This window comes from Phocoena sinus, chromosome 9 (genome assembly GCF_008692025.1).
Source record: "Phocoena sinus isolate mPhoSin1 chromosome 9, mPhoSin1.pri, whole genome shotgun sequence".
Classification (NCBI taxonomy): Eukaryota; Metazoa; Chordata; class Mammalia; order Artiodactyla; family Phocoenidae; genus Phocoena; species Phocoena sinus.
Window position 1 is genome coordinate 75,044,414 of NC_045771.1, and position 24,078 is coordinate 75,068,491.

Sequence of the window (24,078 nt, forward strand, 5' to 3'; positions counted from 1 at the left end):
GAAACTGAGTTATCTGCAGTGAGGTGGATGGACCTGCAGTCTGTCATACAGAGTGAAGTAAGTCAGAAAGAGAAAAACAAATACCGTATGCTAACACATATATACGGAATCTTAAAGAAAAAAATGGTTCTGAGGAACCTAGGGGCAGGACAGGAATAAAGACACAGACCTACTAGAGAACGGACTTGAGGATATGGGGAGGGGGAAGGGTAAGCTGTGACGAAGCGAGAGAGTGGCATGGACATATATACACTACCAAACGTAAAACAGATAGCTAGTGGGAAGTAGCCGCATAGCACAGGGAGATCAGCTCGGTGGTTTGTGACCACCTAGAGGGGTGGGATAGGGAGGGTGGGAGGGAGATGCAAGAGGGAGGAGATATGGGGATATATGTATATGTATAACTGATTCACTTTGTTATGAAGCAGAAACTAACACACCATTGTAAAGCAATTATACTCCAATAAAGATGTTAAAAAAAAGAAAAGTATGTTTGAAGCCTGGCTGCTTTAACCGCAGACTTAGGCACTAATATTCAAAGCTACATATTCATACGTTCTGTCCTTAAATGCCAACGGTCTAAACTTAATATAAGCAAGATGTTTTAAACTTGTTTTAAGATCCTGGGACTTTTCATTCCTGCTGGGGCTGGTTTGCCTCCTCGTTCAAGAATGACTATTGCCCACAGTCTCGTATTCAGCACGCTGAAATGCAAACAGCTCCGGAGGCCCACAAGGTTTGCTTTTCACTTGCTTGATTTTTAATTCGTAAAACCTAAACCTAACCATCATGAAGCTATTTATAGTCTCTATTCTCTTTAGTCCAAATATCTACCTTTTGTTTCAGACCTTAACGTACGGGATGCACAGTCTATTACTCTTGTAAAATTGAAGAGTATGAACTTCAAAAAAACATAGCTAGTTCTAAGCATTTCAGAAAGGGAATTGTCCTTCTGGTAAGAGTCATTTGTTGTCTCCCGAAGGGATAAAAGTTTGCCAAAAAAAGGGAGAAGAACGGAGTGTAGGGAGGGTTCATGGAAAGGAAGAGGGAGAGGATGAAAATTGAAAGAAACCTGAGCTGAGAGGAGGAAATGCTTTTATGGACAGCGCTTCCTGTTTAAAGCCGCAAGCCTGCTTATCAATCAGACTTCAAGCTCAATGATATGGAGTGTGAGACTTTATTAAGTGAATAGCTGTCAGGAAGCCACTCAGATCCATTGCAAACAAAAAACCCTAAAAGGTCTTGAGATTTTGAACACTGTCAAAATGAAAAAAAAAAAGAGGTCATGATTAATATTATAGTGACTAACAAATAATGTTGCGTTTCTGCATTTCTTCAGTGATCTTGCGGTACTTGCAGTACTCTGGGATGAGGTTTCATTTCTGTCAAAGGGTTGGACCAGGAGATTGATTCTCCCAGACACATTTTTAGCCTGAGCCTTTTAGAGCCATGGCATAGGAAACCAAAATGCTCTTGGCTATGGCTGTTTGATCTAAAGGACCAGAAACAAAACAGGCAGTTGGCCTTTTCACAGTTGAAACCAAACAGAAGTAAATACAACGTCCCTTAGTATCCACAGGTGAGCCCACGGATATCAAAATCCGATGCTCAAGCCCCTTATATAAAATATCATAGCACAATGAATACAACTGGAAGGAAAGACCTAAGAGGTCTCAACCCTGGTTGCACATCAGAGTCATCTAGAGGTATATTTAAAATATGAACTGCAGAGGCACTTCCCCTCCAACTTATATGAGATCAGAATCACCTGGAGCTTTGGTTTATGGAGTTAACCCACAGATCCTGGTCCCACCTGCCGAGTGTCTGATTCAGCAGGTCTGGGGCAGGGCCCCGAGAATATACAGTTCTGACAAGTTCCTGGGTGCTGCTGGTCCAGGGACTTCACTTTGTGCTCTTGATTTAATTAGTATGTGGTGTGACTTGAGTATTATTCATTTTTCAGAGTTCCTGAGGTGATTCAATGTGCATCCAGGCTGGAGAACCACTGAGCAGGGCAACAAGACTTTCCCTATGCACACCTGACCAATACGGGCTGCATTTTTCTTCCACACAGGAAGAAGACAGTCCTCCGTCTCCTTCACGTCGTCAGTACTTCTTACCTAATGGGATAAGGTTCACTACACAGTTCCAGAGAAAGCAGCAAAATGGCTTTGTTGAATACAAATATTTTCCAAGGACACAGATAACTAGGTGATCAGGTTATGATTGGGAACAGATTTGGAAATGTTAAGGAAAACCTAATCTAAAACACATATATATATATATATATTTTTGGCTTGGAAGCATAAGTAAAGAGAGAGTTGGGTCCCTTATATAATGGATATTGATAAACCATAATGGAAAAGAATATGAAAAAGAATGCATATAAAACTGAATCACTTTGCTGTACAAGAAATTAACATGACATCCTCAATGAACTATACCTCAATAAAATAAATTTTTAAAAAATACAGTAAGGACTTCCCTGGTGGTGCAGTGGTTAAGAATCCGCCTGCCAGTGCAGGGGACACGGGTTCAAGCCCTAGGTCCGGGAAGATCCCACATGCCACGGAGCAGCTAAGCCCGTGCACCACAACTACTGAGCCTGCGCTCTCGAGCCCTCGTGCTACAACTACTGAAGCCCGCAACAAGGGAAGCAGCCACCGCAATGAGAAGCCCGTGCACCACACTGAAGAGTAGCCCCCGCTCACGGCAACTAGAGAAAGCCTGCGTGCAGCAACGAAGACCCAACACAGCCAAAAATAAATAAATAAATAAATATTTTTAAAAAAATACAGTAAAACAGGTGGGAGAAAAATGGATATAGAGAACGTACAATGGGCTATTGCTTAAGGGCCCACTATAATCTGGAGCATATCCCTGTGCTGTGTGAAAGTAAATTTTGCCTCAAGTTGCAATGAAGGAGAAACTCCAGAAACGGCGCAAATGATGCCCTTAGAAAAGAAATTGTATAGTGATGACTGTCAGTTCATTTCTGGAAACCCAATAATCTACTCTTATGAAAAAATCTTTTAATAGAATTGTAAAGATGAATGTCAAGGGTGAGTGAGGCATTTGATTTGTTTGAAATTTCACGTTAACCCACGATTTTCTTTGTCTGTTTATTTCTAGCTGTTGGAAAAGGCAGGAGACATCCTCTGGCACGTTAATTCACTCCCTGCAGTCTGTGACGCTAGATTGGTTTGATTCTCCCTTATCTGTTGATTTTTTTTTTTTCTTTTTTTTTTTTTTTGAAATAGTCTCTGGCAACATTGCTTGGCTCTGGGAGAATAGCCCCTTGATGCTGCTGAAAAAGAAATCTGGGAATTTTCTGACCTGCCTTTGTTTGTTTTCCAAATCTGCTTCGAGGACATGTGGAGTTGGTACTGATGGACCATGAAGGCGGAAGTTAGAGAATACAGACTTTGCTGTATGAAACAGAACAAAAGTAAGTCCGCACAATTCATCAATACTGCAGGACTAGTGTGCTTATTTCTGCACGAGCAGCCTTATTTACATGCTTACAGCAAGCCCTCCCAAGTCCACGGCAAATTCTATTTCACTGTTATGTAGTCTACACTCAGGTGAGAACACCAACCCTCACATGTATTAGCAAGAAGACCAGAGACAGCAACAAAGATTGATGTCTGGCTTTACAAGGAAAGGCCGCATTTAGCTAAAATAGGCAGGACAGGAGTGTCTCTTAATTCCTTCTCTAATGTATCAATAGCTTATTGTGCCCAAGACACTGGGGTTGATTCAATTCCCTCACTTGGTTGATTGATGAGACAGTGTTTCACTGCCCAAGCGAAAACAGACTTAGTTTTATTTCTTTGGGCCTGAAATAGCTAGAAACCTAAGAGATGGGGGAATTTAGCATTTAACCGCTTTTCAGCCTTTACCTGTCTTCTTGGATGATAACACACAGGTCCTTGCACTCAGGGCAGAAGATAGGGGCAGTATTGCTAATCGATTTTCATCAATCCCTCATTCAGTGGCCAGCCATCTATGCATAGGACTTCCTTTTACCTGCCTCCACCTAATTTGAGGCTCATTTTGTCACTCACTTCACCTCTATTATGTGGATAGAAAGGGAAAGCAAAGAAGGTAAAATGCAAATCATTCAGTTTTGCAATTTGCTGGTTGGAGGTTAGAGGGAGCATAAAATAAAGCTTGACTTTCAGAAGTCAAGTTACAATTTGGTAACAGATCAGAGCTCTAGTTTCCTACCCTTTCTTAGGTATCACATTCTGCAGTGGAGGACAGTAGTCTGGGGCTTTCGCCATCCTCACAGCTGGTCACGGTAAAGCCCTTAGGGGCTCTGATAGTGGGGAACGGCAGCTGACTGAGTTCCTTCCTTCCTGAATCCCTTTTTTTTTTTTTTTTTTGGTACGTGGCCTCTCCCGTTGCGGAGCACAGGCTCTGGACGCACAGACTCAGCAGCCATGGCTCGTGGTCCCAGCCGCTCCGTGGCATGTGGGATCTTCCCGGGCTGGGGCACGAACCCGCGTCCCCTGCATCGGCAGGCGGACTCTCAACCACTGCGCCACCAGGGAAGCCCTCTGAATCCCTTTTGCTTTCGCTCCTTGCTATCTACCCACACTGGCATGCTGTGAACTGGGCTGACCATCAGGGATTAGGATGCCCCTTTCTCTGAGTCCAAAAAGCCATTAGAGGCTATCTATCCTTCAAGGTAGTCATCATCCTCATTCCAGAGCCCTCAGCACCTCCCACCAGTCACATTCTCTAAGAAAACCCTCTGCTTCTGCTGTCAATTTCCAGGCTTCTGTCAATTTCCAGGCTTCTCCCGGCTATATGAGCTTTGACCCATTCTCCAACAGATTCCTAATTCCCTGCATGGTGTATCTTCCAAGGCTTTCACCCCAATATCTCAGGCCCTCATCCCCAAAGGGCTGTGACTTGCTTTATTATCACGTTCACCTTAATACATATCATGACACATCTGCTTCTTCCTTTTGACAAAGCCGAGAGTCAACCTGGAATAATGGATCATGCACGAAAGGTAAACACGATGCTTGCTGCTTAGTGTACAGAACCTGGAACTTCCCACTAAGACGGCTATTCGATACATAGTAACGGCCTAAGGATGAGAAGCAGGCATAAAAGACCCATACCAATCAGTTAGGAAAAGACAAGCAATCCAAAAGAAAAAGGGGCAAGAGGAAAGGAAAGGAAAGGATCATTGAAAAAGAGAAAACCTGAAGTACCAATAAACATCTGAGAAGAAACAACCTCACTAGTAAGCAGGGAAATGAAAATAAAACCACTATGACATTAGCAAAATTTTAAAAGTTTGATCATATAAAATATGGGGATGGGGGGCAGGGGGAAATGAATATTCTCAGCTCCTGCGTGTAACCATGTACACTGTCCAGCCACTCTGGGGAGGATACATCAATGGGCAGGGAGGGTGATGGTGTACTTGACATACAGCCCAATATTTTATCCCAAAGTATATATCCTAGAGAAAGTCTTGTAGATGTGTACAAGATGTTGTTTACAATGATGCTCATCAAAACATTGTAATGGTAGAAAGGCAAACATTCTAAATATTTATCAATAGGAAACAGAAATAAATCATGGTATATACTCATATAATGGAAGAGTCCACAGCATTTAAAGTGAATGATGTCGAGGTACCTGTCTCAATATGGATAATTCCCGAAAACACAATGGAATATAATACAATTTACCTAGATTCTAAAAGCACAACACAAAATACCACAACTATGTATACTATTTATAAAGCCATGCCTATGTAGTCAAAGTATTAAACATAGGCAGAAAAGGGAAACATTGACACTGATACTGTGGTCACCTCTGGAAAGAGTGGGACAGAGACATGGAAAGGCTGAGTGCTGCAGTGGAAGCTTCTATATCTGAAAGGTTTCATTACTTTAAAAAATGAAGCAACATGGCAGGGTGTTTATTAAATATGGGTGGGCATAGATATGGGTGCTTTTACTGTATCTGAAATATTTCTCTTTTTTTAATTATTATCATAACTTCCATTTTATCAAGAATGGATCTTTAACCTCTTGATATGAGGGGCAAATGTAACAACTAAACTCTGAGTTTAGTCTTGGACTCTTCTCTGGGGCTTTTTCATGAGGCATAGGAATAGAACCCAAAGTTGTAAAATGGACAAGCTGGACGCACAGAGGACCTTGGACCAGCAAACTGCTCCTCAGGCTAGGGCTACAAGTCAGTGCTGAGACACTTCCAGAAAGCTCTTTTTGTTTCATTCTCCTTTAAATGGTACATAGGAAGAAACAAAAGGAGATGCCCCCCATAGCTTTAAGTTAAACCCTTAATTTTATTTGAATACCGTTCTTTGTCGTTTAATTACTGCCACTGTTTTCTTTTCTTTTCTTTCTTTCTTTTTAAGCTTCTAGATTGCTGTGTAATTTTTGTATCTACACGGATTAGACTGAGAGTCCAGGAAGACCCAGCCACATAATTAAGGACAGAATAGAATCTTCCACTTTACATCCATCTTCCCCAATTTAAAAAATGACATTTTCTGTTTTCTAATCATACATTGCTGGCTTCCAGCTTTTCACTTTAGACAAATATTTTCTGCTCAAAACCTGCTGCAATGAATTTGCAGCCTCTCAAGTAAACGTGGATTTGCGTTGACAGGTCATCTCCAGAATTCACTGGCATTTTTGCTCTGGATCCACATCTAGGAAGTGGGGACCGTATGAGAAATTTCTCCCTCAGTCAGGGCTTTCCTTGGGAGTTTTTGTAGGACCTCGAATTAGAACTTGTTATAGATTTGGGAAGACCTCCTTGCTGCACCTAGATGTCTTTTGTTGCCTCGCTGGCCTTGGAGGCTAAATTACCTTTAGAGATGTAGCTAGAGCAACAATAGGTTATCAGTCAGAACCTAGAAAGCAGGTGATATACCTAAATTTGGGGATTTCAGGAAAGTTTGATACAGGGACTGTTTACAAAGATGTGATGAGGGTAAAGGAGACCATAAGACTAGTGATCCTGGGGCTGTTACCACCCCTAGGCTTCAACAGGCAACGAGAAGGGGGTGGTTATCTATAGCCAGAGAGAAGTGGGTGGAACAGGTAGCCAACAGGACATGTGACAAAGGCACCACTGCAGGATAGAAGCTTGAAAATAAATACCCCAAATCACTTCCTCCCCTCCCTCCATTCTCTTACTGGTGCTTACCATTGGCCATAACCCAACTGAAACCAGAGGGTACAGAAACTCATTGATTCAGGTCAGCCTTCCTGAGCACTGAGTAGGGCTAAAAGGTAGAGTGGATAGCCAGCACACCAAACTACCCAGAAAAGGTCTATAAATGCACTTAGGTGTCTACATGTTGAACATTCCACATAGGCTAATGTGCATTAGAAATTATTCCAAGGATAAGATAGTCTCCATTTGGGTGGTTCGGGCAGTCAAATTCCTCAGGCAATTTACGTACCATTTGGAGATACTCTGATTCCCAACCTACTCCACTAGTGGGACTCAATAATCAACCAGCTCAATATTATGCTTTGAGTGTATAAATAAAGATGATTCATCATGGGAAGGGGCAACACGTTTTGCACTTACCAACAGTGTAATAAAATAAGAACAAATGCAAGTGGATGTAATAACAGCTGATTTCTGACATCAAAAAAAAAAGTCTTTTTTTTGGACTTTTGTGTTTTGTAGAGCATTGATAGCAATCTTCCTATTGACAGAGGAGATGTCTGGATCATCAGAGAAAAAGTATATTAGGTTCTCTCTGATGTGAAGATTTAGTAAAACTGCTATGGGTTTCACATTAGGATACATTACTAAATTTGAAAGAAAAATGACTGGCTGCAAAATATATTATTTCCATATTAGAGGTATTACTAAGATGAGTAAAGGTACAATTCCTGTCCACCAAGACAAAAACAAATGGTCCTCTTCTGCAACAAGGAAAATAATATCCTCGACACAGGTGGAGACGTATCTACAGTCACACCCTACCCCCTTGCTGGCCCCGTCTGAATCCTTTTCCATTTAAACCTCCTTCTTGCTGAAGTTAAATAACATAATACACGTGTTTCATGCTTATCAGCATCCTGGCACATAGTAAGTGCTCAATAAATGCCAGTAGTAATAGTAGTAGTAAAAAATAAAATAAATACCAAGAAAGTTCACACAACATTCAGAAGAAAAAAGCTCATTTGTAGTTAGAAAATGTATTATTAAACTAACATATGAGATGGCCTCAGAGACTGAGTAGGTTCTAACAAGTGAAAGAGAGAGTAAGATTGGCACAGAGTATGGGGTCGACTGAATAGCATTTGCGAAGGTAGTAACGGTCATGAATTAGATTCAGGTACATTTGTCATAATCTTGGGCAACAGATTTTGGACTTCATTAAGTTAACATGGGAGAGCTATTGAAGGAATTTGGGGGGGGTGGCAATAATAATAAAAACAAGTAGCTAACATTTGTTGAGCACTTCCTATGTATCAGGCACTAAGCCCTATACATGTGTTCATTCACTCATCCTTACAAACATCCTATGAAATAGTTGATTTTACCACTACACTGGGTTAGGTGCTACAGGTGATTTCAAGATTACAGATTATCTCTGAACTCATTTACACACTTGTTTAGGGAGGAGGGGAAGGGGGTGTTTTCATAGAATTTTAGAATGTTAGAGTTGGGAATTGCCTTCAAGTTATTAATTCACTTACTCTTCACAATAAGCCCATGAGGTAGATCCTCTTATTATATCAACTTACAGACAAGGAAACTATAGCAGAGGGAGTTCAAGTAACTTACCTGGATTCATACAACCAGCAAGTAGTAGTACCGAAGTATTTGATTTCAGGTAGTTTAACTTGAGAGTCCTAACTCTTGATCTCCATGATGCTATTCTCTCATACATAATAGGCAACCCTTGTAAACCTGTTAGTGTCCTTAACTGGGTTAAAACCTGGGGCTATAGAGATAGATGGGAAATGGCTCTTGTCTTCAAGGAAATAAGGGTTTCACAGAAAAGAATCATAGCCATAGACAACTGCAGTGATTATGATAAAAGCTATGGTGGAAGCCCTCACCAGGGGATGTCGGGACTCAAAACTGGGAGTTCACTCTTTAGAGGGTTCAAAGTAGGCTTCCCGTGGGAGGTGGCCAATAACTAGGTTAGGAAGACTGTGCACTGGTCTGACAGGAGTCAGAAGAACTCATCTGGCAGGAAGGCAACACTTGCAAAGATAAAGCAGAGTGAGAGGACATGGCGGGTCAGGAAACGGCTGGTGTTGGTTATGGAGACGAGGCACAGCACAGAGAGGAGATTCACAGGGTCTTAGAACTGGGTTGGTTGGAAGCATATGTAAATGGGAGGGTGGCAGGATTCTGGTCTGATGCAGTGGGGTAGAAAGTCTGGCGAGCCACAAGGATAAGGCTGGGAGGCATAAAGGTTTAGAAGAAGGCAGTCCACAGGGAAGGCCAGTGAGATGAGTTTCAGACACAGTTACTTGAGGGAGGTGCGGGGCCTCCTGGTGGAGGTGAATGCAGTAGGCAACTGGAATTAAGGGTCAAAAGGTAACAAAACTGACATCTATTGTGACTTTCAGTGTCTGGAATAGTCATCTGGAATATATCATATCATTTAATCATCATCAAAGTTAAACAGTTCCACACCTAGAAGGTGGTTTGGGGATGTCAATGTAAAAAAGCCTGTGGAACTCTGTGATGGCATTTCCTCAGAAACAGAACAAGAATTTTGGAATTTGGTCTTTTGAGGAGGGATTTGCATTAGGGAACAGTGAAACAAATTACTCAGGATAAGATATTTTGGTTAAAAGAAAAAGCAATTGTACCTCTAAAGGGAAGAAAACAGTGTCTTTAAGTATGACTTTGTGCTGGCTCTGAAGGCAATTTAGAAAGACATCTCGTTTCCTTAAAATGATATTTGCTAAATAGGATTGCCAAATATGGTAGATAACACGTAGGCTTAGATGGAGAAGAGGGAAAGTAAATAAGTCCGTGGTTTCAATTCCAGGCCAATCAAGTTTCTGTGAAGAGCAAGTTTCTGTGAAGAGCAACCAATTTGCAGGTCCAGGATGAGGGTGAGGCAAGAAAGGTACCGAGGGGCCCTGAAAGTGAGTGTCTCCTTAAATTTTGTGCCATAGATGCCTCACTCACCCGTACCTGGTCTTGACCCTGGGATCGGATTGAGAATCGTACAGAGGCTGAGTAAGCAGTAGGTAGCACTGAGGCCAGGAGAGGAGAGAGTGCTGGGGCCAAGCCGAGACACTCACAGGTATTCCTGAAGCCCTGGGGTCACACACGACCACCTCGCCGGGGTTCAATCCTGCCTGAACATTGGAATCGTCTACAGAACTTGTAATGAAACCAAGGCCTAGAGACCTTCAAGATGGCGGAAGAGTAAAACGCAGAGAGCACCTTCCTCCCCACAAATACATCAGAAATACATCTACATGTGGAACAGGTCCTACAGAATGCCTACTGAACGCTGGCAGAAGACCTCAGACCTCCCAAAAGGCAAGAAACTCCCCCACGTACCTGAGTAGGGCAAAAGAAAAAAGAAAAAACAGAGACAAAAGAATAGGGACGGGACCTGCACCAGTGGGAGGGAGCTGTGAAGGAGAAAAGGTTTCCACACACTAGGAGCCCCTTCACGGGCAGAGACTGCGGGTGGCAGAAGGGGGAAGCTTCAGAGCCACGGAGGAGAGCACAGCAACAGGGGTGCGGAGGGCAAAGCTGAGAGAGGCCCACACAGATGATCGGTGCCGACCAGCACTCACCAGCCCGAGAGGCTTGTCTGCTCACCCGCCGGGGCGGGTGGAGCTGGGAGCTGAGGCTCGGGCTTCGGTCGGATCCCTGGGAGAGGACTGGGGTTGGCGGCGTGAACACAGCCTGAAGGGGGCTAGTGCACCACGACTAGCTGGGAGGGAGTCCGGGAAAAGTCTGGAGCTGCCAAAGAGGCAAGAGACTCTTTCTTTCCTGGTGCACGAGGAGAGGGGATTAAGAGAGCCACTTAAAGGAGCTCCAGAGATGGGCGTGAGCCGCGGCTATCAGCGCGGACCCCAGAGATGGGCATGAGACGCTAAGGCTGCTGCCGCCGCCACCAAGAAGCCTGTGTGCGAGCACAGGTCATTCTCCACACCTCCCCTCCCAGGAGCCTGTGCAGCCCGCCACTGCCAGGGTCCCAGGATCCCGGGACAACTTCCCCGGGAGAACACACGGCGCGCCTCAGGCTGGTGCAGCGTCACGCTGGCCTCTGCCGCCGCAGGCTCGCCCTGCACTCCGTACCCCTCCCTCCCCCAGGCCTGAGTGAGTCAGAGCCCCCGAATCAGCTGCTCCTTTAACCCTGTCCTGTCTGAGCAAAGAACAGACGCCCTCCGGCGACCTACACGCACAGGCGGGGCCAAATCCAAAGCTGAGCCCCTGGAGCTGTGAGAACAAAGAAGAGAAAGGGAAATCCTTCCCAGCAGCCTTAGGAGCAGCGGATTAAATCTCCACAATCAACTTGATGTACCTGCACCGGTGGAATACCTGAATAGACAACGAATTATTCCAAAATTGATGCGGTGGACTTTGGGAGCAAAAATATACATATATTTTTCCTTTTTCTCTTTTTGTAAGTGTGTATGTGTATGCTTCTGTGTGTGATTTTGTCTGTATAGCTTTGCTTTCACCATTTGTCCTAGGGTTCTTTTTTTTTCTTAGTATAGTTTTTTAGTGCTTGTTATCATTGGTGGATTTCTTTCCTTTTTTATTACTTTTAAATTTTTTATTTTTAATAATTATTTTTTATTTTAATAACTTTATATTATTTTTTCTTTCTTCCTTTCTTTCTTCCTTCCTGCCTTCCATTCCTTTTCTTCTTTCTTTCCTTCTTTCTTTCTCTCCCTTTTCTTCTGAGCCATGTGACTGACAGGGTCTTGGTGCTCCGGCCGGGTGTCAGGCCTGAGCCTCTGAGGTGGGAGAGCCCATTTCAGGACATTGGTCCACCACAGACCTCCCAGCTCCACATAAAATCAAACAGCAAAAGCTCTCCCTGAGATCTCCATCTTAACGCTAAGATCCAGCTCTACTCAATGACCAGCAAGCTACAGTGCTGGACACCTTATGCCAAGCAACTAGCAAGTCAGGAACACAACCCCATCCATTAGCAGAGAGGCTGCCTAAAATCATAACAAGGTCACAGACACCCCAAAACACACCACCAGACATGGACCTGCCCACCAGAAAGACAAGATCTAGCCTCATCCACTAGAACACAGGCACTAGTCCCCTCCACCAGGAAGCCTACACAACCCACTGAACCAAGCTTAGCCACTGGGGGCAGACACCAAAAACAATGGGAACTATGAACCTGCAGCCTGTGAAAAGGAGACCCCAAACACAGTAAGTTAAGCAAAATGAGAAGACAGAGAAACACACAGCAGATGAAGGAGCAAGATAAAAACCCGTAAGACCAAACAAATGAAGAGGAAATAGGCAGTCTACCGGAAAAAGAATTCAAGAGTAATGATAGTAAAGATGATCCAAAATCTTGGAAACAGAATGGAGAAAATACAAGAAACGTTTAAAAAGGATCTAGAAGAACTAAAGAATAAACAAACAATGACGAACAACACAATAAATGAAATTAAAAATTCTCTAGAAGGAATCAATAGCAGAATAACTGAGGCAGAAGAACGGGTAAGTAATCTGGAAGATAAAATAGTGGAAATAACTACCACAGAGCAGAATAAAGACAAAAGAATGAAAAGAATTGAAGACAGTCTCAGAGACCTCTGGGACAACATTAAACACACCAACATTCGAATTATAGGGGTCCCAGAAGAAGAAGAGAAAAATAAAGGGACTGAGAAAATATTTGAAGAGATTATAGTTGAAAACTTCCCTAATATGGGAAAGGAAATAGTCAAGTCTAGGAAGCGGAGAGAGTCCCATACAGGATAAATGCAAGGAGAAACATGCCAAGACACATATTAATCAAACTATCAAATATTAAATACAAAGAAAAAATAGTAAAAGCAGCAACGGAAAAACAACAAATAACATACAGGGGAATCCCCATAAGGTTAAGAGCTGGTCCTTCAGCAGAAATTCTGCAATTCAGAAAGGAGTGGCAGGACATTTTTAAAGTGATGAAAGGGAAAAACCTACAGACAAGATTACTCTACCCAGCAAGGATATCAATCAGATTCGACAGAGAAATTAAAAGCTTTACAGACAAGCAAAAGTTAAGAGAATTCAGCACCACCAAACCAGCTTTACAACAAATGCTAAAGGAGCTTCTCTAGGCAGGAAACTCAACAGAAGGAAAAGACCTACAATAACAAACCCAAAACAATCAAGAAAATGGTAATAGGGACATACATATTGATAATTACCATAAAAGTAAACGGATTAAATGCTCCAACCAAAAGTCACAGACTGGCTGAATGGATACAAAAACAAAACCCATACATACGCTGTCTACAAGAGACCCACTTCTGACCTACAGACAAATACAGACTGAAAGTGAAGGGATGGAAAAAGATATTCATGCAAATGGAAATCAAAAGAAAGCTGGAGTAGCAATTCTCATATCAGACAAAATACACTTTAAAACAAAGACTATTACAAGAGACAAAGAAGGACACTACAGGGCTTCCCTGGTGACGCAGTGGTTGAGAGTCTGCCTGCTAATGCAGGGGACACGGGTTCGAGCCCTGGTCTGGGAAGATCCCACATGCTGCGGAGCAACTAGGCCCGTGAGCCACAACTACTGAGCCTGCGCGTCTGGAGCCTGTGCTCCTCAACAAGAGAGAACTCAACAGTGAGAGGCCTGCGCATCACGATGAAGAGTGGCCCCCGCTCGCTGCAACTGGAGAAAGCCCTTGCACAGAAACGAAGACCCAACACAGCCAAAACGAACTAACTAAATAAATTTATAAAAAAAAAAGAAGGACACTACATAATGATCAAGGGATCAATCCAAGAAGAAGATATAACAATTGTAAATATTTATGCACCCGACACAGGAGCACCTCAATACATAAGGCAAATGCTAACAGACATAAAAGGGGAAATCGACAGTAACACAATCATAATGGGGGACTTTAACACCCCACTTTCACCAATGGACAGATCTTCCTAAACGAAAATAAATAAGGAAACTCAACCTTTAAATACATTAACATACATTAAACAAGATGGACTTAATTGATATTTATAGGACATTCCATCCAAAAACAACAGAATACACTTTCTTCTCATGTGCACATGGAGCATTCTTCAGGATAGATCATATCTTAGGTAACAAATCAAGTCTTGGTAAATTTACAAAAACTGAAATCATATCAAGTAACTTTTCCGACCACAACGCTATGAGACTAGACATCAATTACAGGAAAAAATCTTTAAAAAATACAAACACATGGAGGCTAAACAATACACTACTAAATAACCAAGAGATCACTGAAGAAATCAAAAAACACCTAGAAACAAATGACGATGAAAACACGACAACCCAAAACCTATGGGATGCAGCAAAAGCAGTTATAAGAGGGATACAATCCTACCTCAAGAAACAAGAGACATCTCAAATAAACAACCTAACCTAAAGCACTTACAGAAATAAGTACAAAAAACCCCCAAAGTTAGCAGAAGGAAAGAAATCAAAGATCAGATCAGAAATAAATGAAAAAGAAGTGAAGGAAACAGTAGCAAAAATCAATAAAACTGAAAGCTGGTTCTTTGAGAAGATAAACAAAATTGATAAACCATTAGCCAGACTCATCAACAAAAAGAGGGAGAAGACTCAAGTCAATAGAATTAGAAATGAAAAAGGAGAAGTAACAACTGACACTGCAGAAATACAAAGGATCATGAGAGATTACTACAAGCAACTATATGCCAATAAAATGGACAACCTGGAAGAAATGGACAAATTCTTAGAAAAGCACAACCTTCTGAGACCAAACCAGGAAGAAATAGAAAATATAAACAGACCAATCACAAACACTGAAATTGAAACGGTGATTAAAAATCTTCCAACAAACAAAAGCCTAAGACTAGATGGCTTCACAGGTGAATTCTATCAATCATTTAGAGAAGAGCTAACACCTATCCTTCTCAAACTCTTCCAAAATATAGCAGAAGGAGGAACACTCCCAAACTCATTCTACAAGGCCAGCATCACCCTGATACCAAAACCAGACAATGATGTCACCAAAAAAGAAAACTACCAGCCAATATCACTGATGAACATAGATGCAAAAATCCTCAACAAAATACTAGCAAATAGAATGCAGCAGCACATTAAAAGGATCATACATCATGACCAAGTGGGGTTTATCCCAGGAATGCAAGGATTCTTCAATATACGCAAATCAATCAATGTGATAAACCATATTAACAAACTACAGGAGAAAAACCATATGATCACCTCAATAGATGCAGAAAAAGCTTTCAAAAAATTCAACACCTCTTTATGATAAAAACCATCCAGAAAGTAGGCATAGAGGGAACTTACCTCAACATAATAGAGGCCATATATGACAAACCCACAGCCAACATCGTTCTCAATGGTGAAAAAATGAAACCATTTCAACTCAGATCAGGAACAAGACAAGGTTGCCCACTCTCACCACACTTATTCAACAGAGTTTTGGAAGTTTTAGTCACAGCAATCAGAGAAGAACAAGAAATAAAAGGAATCCTAATAGGAAAAGAAGAAGCAAAGCTGTCACTGTTTACAGATGACATGATACTATACATAGAAAATCCTAAATATGCTACAAGAAAACTACTAGAGCTAATCAACGAATTTGGTAAAGTAGCAGGATACAAAATTAATGCACAGAAATCTCTTGCATTCCTATACACTAATGGTGAAAAATCTGAAAGAGAAATTAAGGAAACACTCCCATTTACCACTGTAACAAAAAGAAAAAAATACCTAGGAGTAAACCTACCTAAAGAGACAAAAGACCTGTACGTGGAAAACTATAAAACACTGATGAAAGAAATTAATGATACAAACAGATGGAGAGATATACCATGTTCTTAGACTGGAAGAATCAACATTGTGAAAATGACTATATAACCCAAAGCAATCTACAGATTCAATGCAATCCCTATCAAACTAACAATGGCATTTTTCACAGAACTCGAACAAAAAAATTTCACAATTTGTATGGAAACACAAAAGACCCCGAATAGCCAAAGCAATCTTGAGAAAGAAAAACGGAGCTGGAGGAATCAGGCTCCCTGACTTCAGACTATACTACAAAGCTACAGTAATCAAGACAGTATGGTACTGGCACAAAAATAGAAATATAGATCAGTGGAACAGGACAGAAAGCCCAGAGATAAACTCACACATATGGTCACCTTATTTCTGATAAAGAAGGCAAGAATATAAAATGGAGAAAGACAGCCTCTTCAATAAGTGGTGCTGGGAAAACTGGACAGCTACATGTAAAAGAATGAAATTAGAACACTCCCTAACTCCATTCACAAAAATAAACTCAAAATGGATTAGAGGCCTAAATGTAAGGCCAGAAACTATAAAACTCTTAGAGGAAAACATAGGCAGAACACTCTATGACATAAATCACAGCAAGATCCTTTCTGACCCACCTCCTAGAGTAATGGAAATAAAAACAAAAATAAACGAATGGGACCTAATGAAACTTCAAAGCTTTTGCACAGCAAAGGAAACCATAAACAAGACGAAAAGCCAACCCTCAGAATGAGAGAAAATATTTGCAAATGAAGCAACTAAAAAAGAATTAATCTCCAAAATTTACAAGCACCTCATGCAGCTCAATATCAAACAGTCTAATCCAAAAATGGGCAGAAGACCTAAATAGACATTTCTCCAAAGAAGATATACAGATTGCCAACAAACACATGAAAGGAGGCTCAACATCACTAATCATTAGAGAAATGCAAATCAAAACTACAATGAGGTACCACCTCACACCAGTCAGAAGGGCCATCATCAAAAAATCTACAAACAATAAATGCTGGAGAGGGTGTGGAGAAAAGGGAACCCTCGTGCGCTGTTGGTGGGTATGTAAATTGATACAGCCACTATGGCGAACAGTATAGGGGTTCCTTCAAAAACTAAAAATAGGGCTTCCCTGGTGGCGCAGGGGTTGAGAGTCCGCCTGCCGATGTACGGACACGGGTTCGTGCCCCGGTCCGGGAGGATCCCACCTGCTGCAGAGCAGCTGGGCCCATGAGCCATGGCCGCTGAGCCTGCGCGTCTGGAGTCTGTGCTCCGCGGCGGGGGAGGCCACGACACTGAGAGGCCCGTGTGCCGCAAAAAGAAAAATAAAAACCAAAAAGCTAAAAATAGAACTACCATACGACCCAGCAATCCCACTGCTGGGCATATACCCTGAGAAAACCATAATTCAAAAAGAGTCATGTACCATGATGTTCATTGCAGCTCTATTTACAATAGCCAGGACATGGAAGCAGCCTAAGTGTCCATCGACAGATGAATGGATAAAGAATATGTGGCACATATATACAATTGAATGTTACTCAGCCATAAAAAGAAACGAAACTGAGTTATTTGCAGTGGGGTGGATGGACCTAGAGTCTGTCATATAGAGTGCAGTAAGTCAGAAAGAGAAAAACAAATACTGTATGCTAACACATATATATGGAATCTATAAAAGAAAAACAAATGGTTATGAAGAACCTAGGGGCAGGACAGGAATAAAGACGTAGATGTAGAGAATGGACTTGAGGACACGGGAAAGGGGAAGGGTAAGCTATGACGAAGTGAGAGAGTGGCATGGACTTATATACACTACCAAATGTAAAACAGATAGCTAGTGGGAAGCAGCCGCATAGCACAGGGAGATCAGCTCAGTGCTTTGTGACCACCTAGAGGGATGGGATAGGGATGGTGGGAGGAAGATGCAAGAGGGAGGAGATATGGGGATATATGTGTATGTATAGCTGATTCACTTTGCTATAAAGCAGAAACCAACACATGATTGTAAAGCAATTATACTCCAATAAAGACGTTAAAAAAAAAAAAAAAAAAAGAAACCAAGCCTGGATGTCCCCCTCCATAGATTCTGATTTCACTGGTCTAAGGCTCAGAAACCAGGTATTCTTCAACTTTCCCAGATGATTTTAATATTCAGAGAGGGTTGTGGAAGTCTTACTTAGAAACAAAGACAACTACAAGCAGCAGGGATAAAGGAAAACATCAGATCCATAAAAATGCCAAGTGTATGGCTTGAACCATCCATATCTTTAGTTACTGAGAGTCATTATAACTTACTAGTAATACTATAATAATTATCTTATAAGGCAATACCTACTTTGTTCGCCAACATAACCATCCAGGCTGAGGGAGGTTGGCCCACTTAAATACAAAAGGTATGTCCATGAGAAACACAAAGCTACAAATCACCCCTAGGAAGATAGGGAGTGCTGGATTAAATAAAATCAGTTTCACAAAACTGAGGAACCTTCGTGAAGACTCTTGAATATGAATTCTGTCAGCAATGGCTAGTACAAGGCAAAGGGGTTAACAAGATGGAAGTGTGGACAAAAGCAGATTGAAAAATGTTTATTAGCAACATGTGGGCAACCTTCAAAAGGTAATCCAGCTATTTCCATGAATCCAGCTCTTGGCTATAAATTACAGAATGAAGGAGAGAGTAGTAAGTACAGTTCAAAAGAAGAGAATTCCCACCCAAAATAAAAAGGAGAAACCCACCCTCCTTTACTTGCCATCTTCATGGAAAGTTTTATGCTTTTTTATGGCCCCCTTTCGTTCTCTCCTTGTCTCCTGACACCCTCTAATTAGTATCTCTGCCTCTGGCACCCGTGCTTGCTGTAGGTGGCTGGTGTGACATTGGATGCCTGCCCCTGCAGTGCGATTAGGCACCCTGCGGTGCACAAACAAAAAAACCAGAAAGCCTGACCCAACTATTTTCCTATGAATAGAACGTGCTTTAACAAGATAAAAGATATTTGTGTGTGTCTATTTGTATAGAGATGTGCTATACATATAAACATAAATATAGGGGATTTTGTGCATGTGTATTGCATGCGAGCTTCTTAGTCTACTTAAAAGGTTCAGGGTCAGAAATATTTTGGTATGTCCTCAAATAGGACTGGAAACTCCCGAAGACTAAACATTTGTCCTTCATGTTTGAAAGACTAAAAGAAGAGCATGAAAGTTCCTAAGCAAGCCAGAGTTGAGTGAAACTTTCTTGATCTTGAGATTCAAGAAGGTCCCAAGAAATAGTTAACCCTCTCCTTCCTCCAACTTCTTTAATGACATCTTAAGGTGGAACGTCTTCCTGTGCCTTGGAGACAGAAATCTGTGTCCCTGCACTTTTAGTCCTCTCCCACCTCCAGTGTAAGATGGAAAGAACTTATTTCCCACGGCCAGATATCCAATTAGTGTTTATCGAGTGATTACCAAGGACTGAACATTCTGCCTCTTTGATCAAAGGGCATTTCAAACCTCACTGAGGTTTATTTTCCAGAGAGCTATAACCACCCCACTGTGAGTGCTGTGATGCTGAAAGATGATGATGGTGGATGGTAATAATCAATGATGAAAAAATGGTGCCACAGAGGAGGATTCGCAAGGAGACAGTCTTCATGGGGGTGGTGACATATTTTGGAAAGTCCCAGTATTGATGCTGAAGGATTAGTGTTAGGGCCAGGGTAGTCAAAACATGGTGACTAGTTAGACCTATCAAAGCCCACTCAACTCTCTAAACTTTAATTATGCATGCTCTCTGCTACAGTCCTTACTGATGACCCAGACCTGGAAGGTAGGTTGTCCCCTTCTCCCAATGTCTGTCAGACCCTCGAGCTGGGAACTCTTTCATAAGGGCACTAATCCCAATCATGAGGGCTCCACACTCATGGTCTAATCACCTCCCAAAGGCTCCGCCTCCTAATACCACCACCTTTAGGGTTAGGATTTCAACAAATGAATTTTTGGGGGACACAGATATTCAGACCATAGAAGATATCAGCTCTAGAGCTCTAGTGCCTGAAGCAGAGCAGGGTAGCCAATTAATAAATGTTGAGCAAGTAAATGAATGGGTGTATCAACTACCCTAAGCATGCTATGGGTTCAGAGAAGGGAAAATCGCCAAGAGTTAACACAGAATGGATTGTTTTAATGGACGAGATGGAAACCCTCATGGAAGAATGAGTTGGACTGGGGACTGCAGAGAAGTATTCCATTTCAAAAGGACAGCATGAGTGTAGGAGTTCAGACACAACCGGCTGACAGTTGAGAGGAATGAGAACTTCCTAAAAAAATAGACGCAAGGGCTCATTTCCCCTGTAACCATCACATAAAATTTTGCCAACAGAGAAAAACCAACTTTACTTTCCAATGTAAGGGAAAGGAGTGACGTAGTGAATTTTAGCAACATCTCAGCAATTATTAGCTATGTAAGCCATTACCTTTTTGAGTTTACAGTCTTTAGCTGTGAGTACTCATGTGAGTTGACTTCCCATGAAAGGCCTGACATTTTAGATACAGCTCTGAACACATTCAGAGCCTCTGAATTCTCTGAGGTGAGAGAAGAGAGTTTATTCTGACAATTCCAGCTGAACATGAGGAAACAATGCCAAGCATGGACATACTAAAAGCCAGGGACCACAAACTCAAATGCCTTCTGGGGCCAGGCAGGTAAGGTGTGAGTGAAGCTGACAAGGTGTAAAACAGTAAGAAACAGCAATAGGCATGTGTCTTCTAGAGAGTGTGCAGCTCTCTTAAAGCATTCAAGCTAACTTTTAAAATCCACTTAGCTGGGACTTCCCTGGTGGTGAAGTGGTTAAGCATTCACCTGCTAATGCAGGGGACACGGGTTCGATCCCTGCTCTGGGAAGATCCCACATGCCACATAGCAACTAAGCCCATGTGCCGCAACGACTGAGCCTGCGCTCTAGAGGCCATGAGCCACAACTACTGAAGCCCACGCACTCTAGGACCCACGTGCCACAACTACTGAGCCCCGGTGCTGCAACTACTGAAGCCCGTGCTCCGCAACAAGGGAAGCCACCGCAATGAGAAGCCCGTGCACCGCAACGAAGAGTAGCCCCTACTCGCCACAACTAGAGAAAGCCCACGTGCAGCAAGGAAAACCCAACACAGCCTAAATTAATAAATAAACAAAAATTTTAAAAAATCCACTTAGCTAACCAAAGAGATTATCTGTGAGCTGAACGGAACCTCTGGTTACCAGTTTGCAACTCACAGAGCAACAAAATATCTATATGCCATTGATATGTCCAAATAGCCTAGAATGCTTGAAAATTTAACCGAATAAAAAGATCTGTGAGATAAGGGATCTTTGTTTGTTCCCTGATGCATCCCAAGTGCCTGGACCAGATGCTGGTGCGTGATAGGCACTCAATAAATGTTTGCTGAATGAATGACTAGCCAATGTCCCAGAGACATTTCATAATGATTATCAGAAAAGAACTCAGTGACCATGAGGTTAGGTGTCTGGGTAGATAAAAGGAAGATTGTTCTGTTTTTCTCATGCTTCAAATTTAGTTGTGGCTTTACTGGCTGAGAACCTTGGAAACTTTGATAATTAAACAGATCCCAGTCCTCCATTTCAGTGGGGAGAAATTGTCTAGGATCTGTACGCTTTGACAGTCTCCCTCTGAGCTACATTCATAGAAGATGTATTCAATACAAATTAGACTGTGCAGGGAGATGTAAAGAGCCATTAAAACTACGCTGACTCAAAAGTCCATGCTTTTATAACCCAGAAGGTGATGAGATCAAACACTCTTAAAACCAAAGCTTGCTAAACCTTTTAAATGTAATTTCCACATAGGGATTATTGTGGTTCACAGGGGAAAGTGGGGTATGGCAATCATTTCCATATATTCTCAAATGCTTTGACATCACAATAAGGACGGTAGGTAGCAACTATACCCTAGACCTAAAAGTCACATTGTTTTCATCAATGTGACTAAAAGACTCAAGGATGGACTTAAGGATTCTAATTCTGCGTCCACTACCAACTGATGTGACCTTGAGCAAGCTGGTTTATCTCCAAAAAAGGTAAAGACCATAACCTGAAATTGATCTCTGGAACATAGCTTATATTTAAGAATGAATCAGTTTGCAAATTACTCTACCTTAGACAAAAAAATAAATACTAAGTTCTAACAACAGAAATGAGCACAGTTGCATAGTTTCATTAATGAAATGAACAAGCAAACACATTGAGGCATTTACGGCACACGCTATCCGCGTCACAAAAGGAATCTATAAGGCTATGCCTGGAAAGAGAGACTACTGGCTCACCTATCAGAACGGGACTCCACTCCATTCTTTCGTGTTTTAACAATGCACTTTCTGTCATTTTTAGTGTTACTTCTTGGCTACGTATTTGAATATTTTGTAGTCTACCACAACTCTACTTTGGGCACCTCACCAAAAGAAAGAAAACGAGGTAAAGAAAGTGAGCCACGCTCTTTAAGAAAGACTGTTCATTTACCGTCTAATTTTTAAAAGAACATTTTCCTAAAGCTAAAAAAAGTTCTCAATAAATCTGTGTTTGATTCAAAATAATAAAGGGAAACACCTAGCCCAGTACCTGGAACATAGAAGTAACTTCGTGGTAGCCATGGTCATTATTATTTGAGAAAACAAAGCACAGTGTACGGCTTTGCTTTTTTCAAGGCAGGTCAAATACACTGCCTAAGATAGTTCTCAAATGCATCTGGGCATGAAAAGAATCTGATGAACGTGTTTAAAATATAGATTCTCAGGCCTCACTAAGTCAGATTATCTGGGAATCTAAAACCCCTGATTCTACATTTTAAGAAATCTCCCCAGGTTATTCTGAGGCAGATGGTCCATGCACTCACATAAGGGAAGCACTGCCCTAGATTTTTCATTAAACACCTGAAATTTTAAGAATCCAGTATATGTTACTAGAAAGAAAAAATATATATAGTATGTATGTGTGTATATATATATATACACACATATAATCACACATATTTTATGTATATATACATATATGTGTGTGTGTGTGCGTGTATGTGTGTTGTGTATGTGTGTGTATGTGTGTGTATTGTGTGTATGTGTGTGTGTGTGTATGTGTATCTGTGTGTGTATTAACAAAGATGCTTTGCTTGACGAAACTTTAGTCAGGCTCCTGAACCTCCTCCTAGGCCCATCTGTGCACTATCTTATAAAATCCAGTTCTAGCTAAAACTAAGCCAGTTTAGTGAGTTTTCCATCCTCCATATCTTATCACCCTCCATATCTGAGCAGGTTCCTCAGCCTCCACCATCCCCCAGGTGATGTCTGATCCTCTTGGCCTGTCTTCAGCAAGAATCCTGTTAGGTCAATTTAGCCAAAAATCCTCTCACACCTGACATTTTCTCTTAGTAATTTCCATCCACTGACCCCTACCCTGCTCCTTGGCTATAAATCCCCTTTTGCCCACACTATATTCAGAACTAAGCTTGGTTTTACACCGAGGTCTCTTCTCCTCTATTGGAATAGCCCTGAATAAAATCTGTTTTTACCTCTTTAACTACTGTCCAGCTTTTTCTTTGACATGTACATGTGTATGTATGTGCTTATGTATGTATGCATACATAGAGCCACACTTTTCATTGCCAATGACTGCTTCTCAAGGAGAAAGATCTTTGCCTTATGAGCATTTAAAAAGCACCACCCTGAACTAAAATGAGTGACTGAAGCCAATAAACCTCTTAAACTTAGCAGGGAATCATCTACACAAGGGAACTTTTAATCTCAATACTTAAATGCATTCATTGACTTCTATAAGTATGAAAAATAACAGATATAACTCATTTTTGACAACCAGATCTGAAAACTTGCCTTTGTGCTGAAAAAAAAAGAGAAACCTAGAAAATATTATCAAAAAGTGGGAAAGCTTCTGAAATTTCCCAGGATGGGTTGCAAAATCTTTGTGTGCCCCGCTTCGTCCCACTTTACAGCCTTTCCCACTGTGAACATGGTACTCAGGGCTTGACTATCTACCAATGTTTAGACCATTTCATTTAAGGATTGGAGGG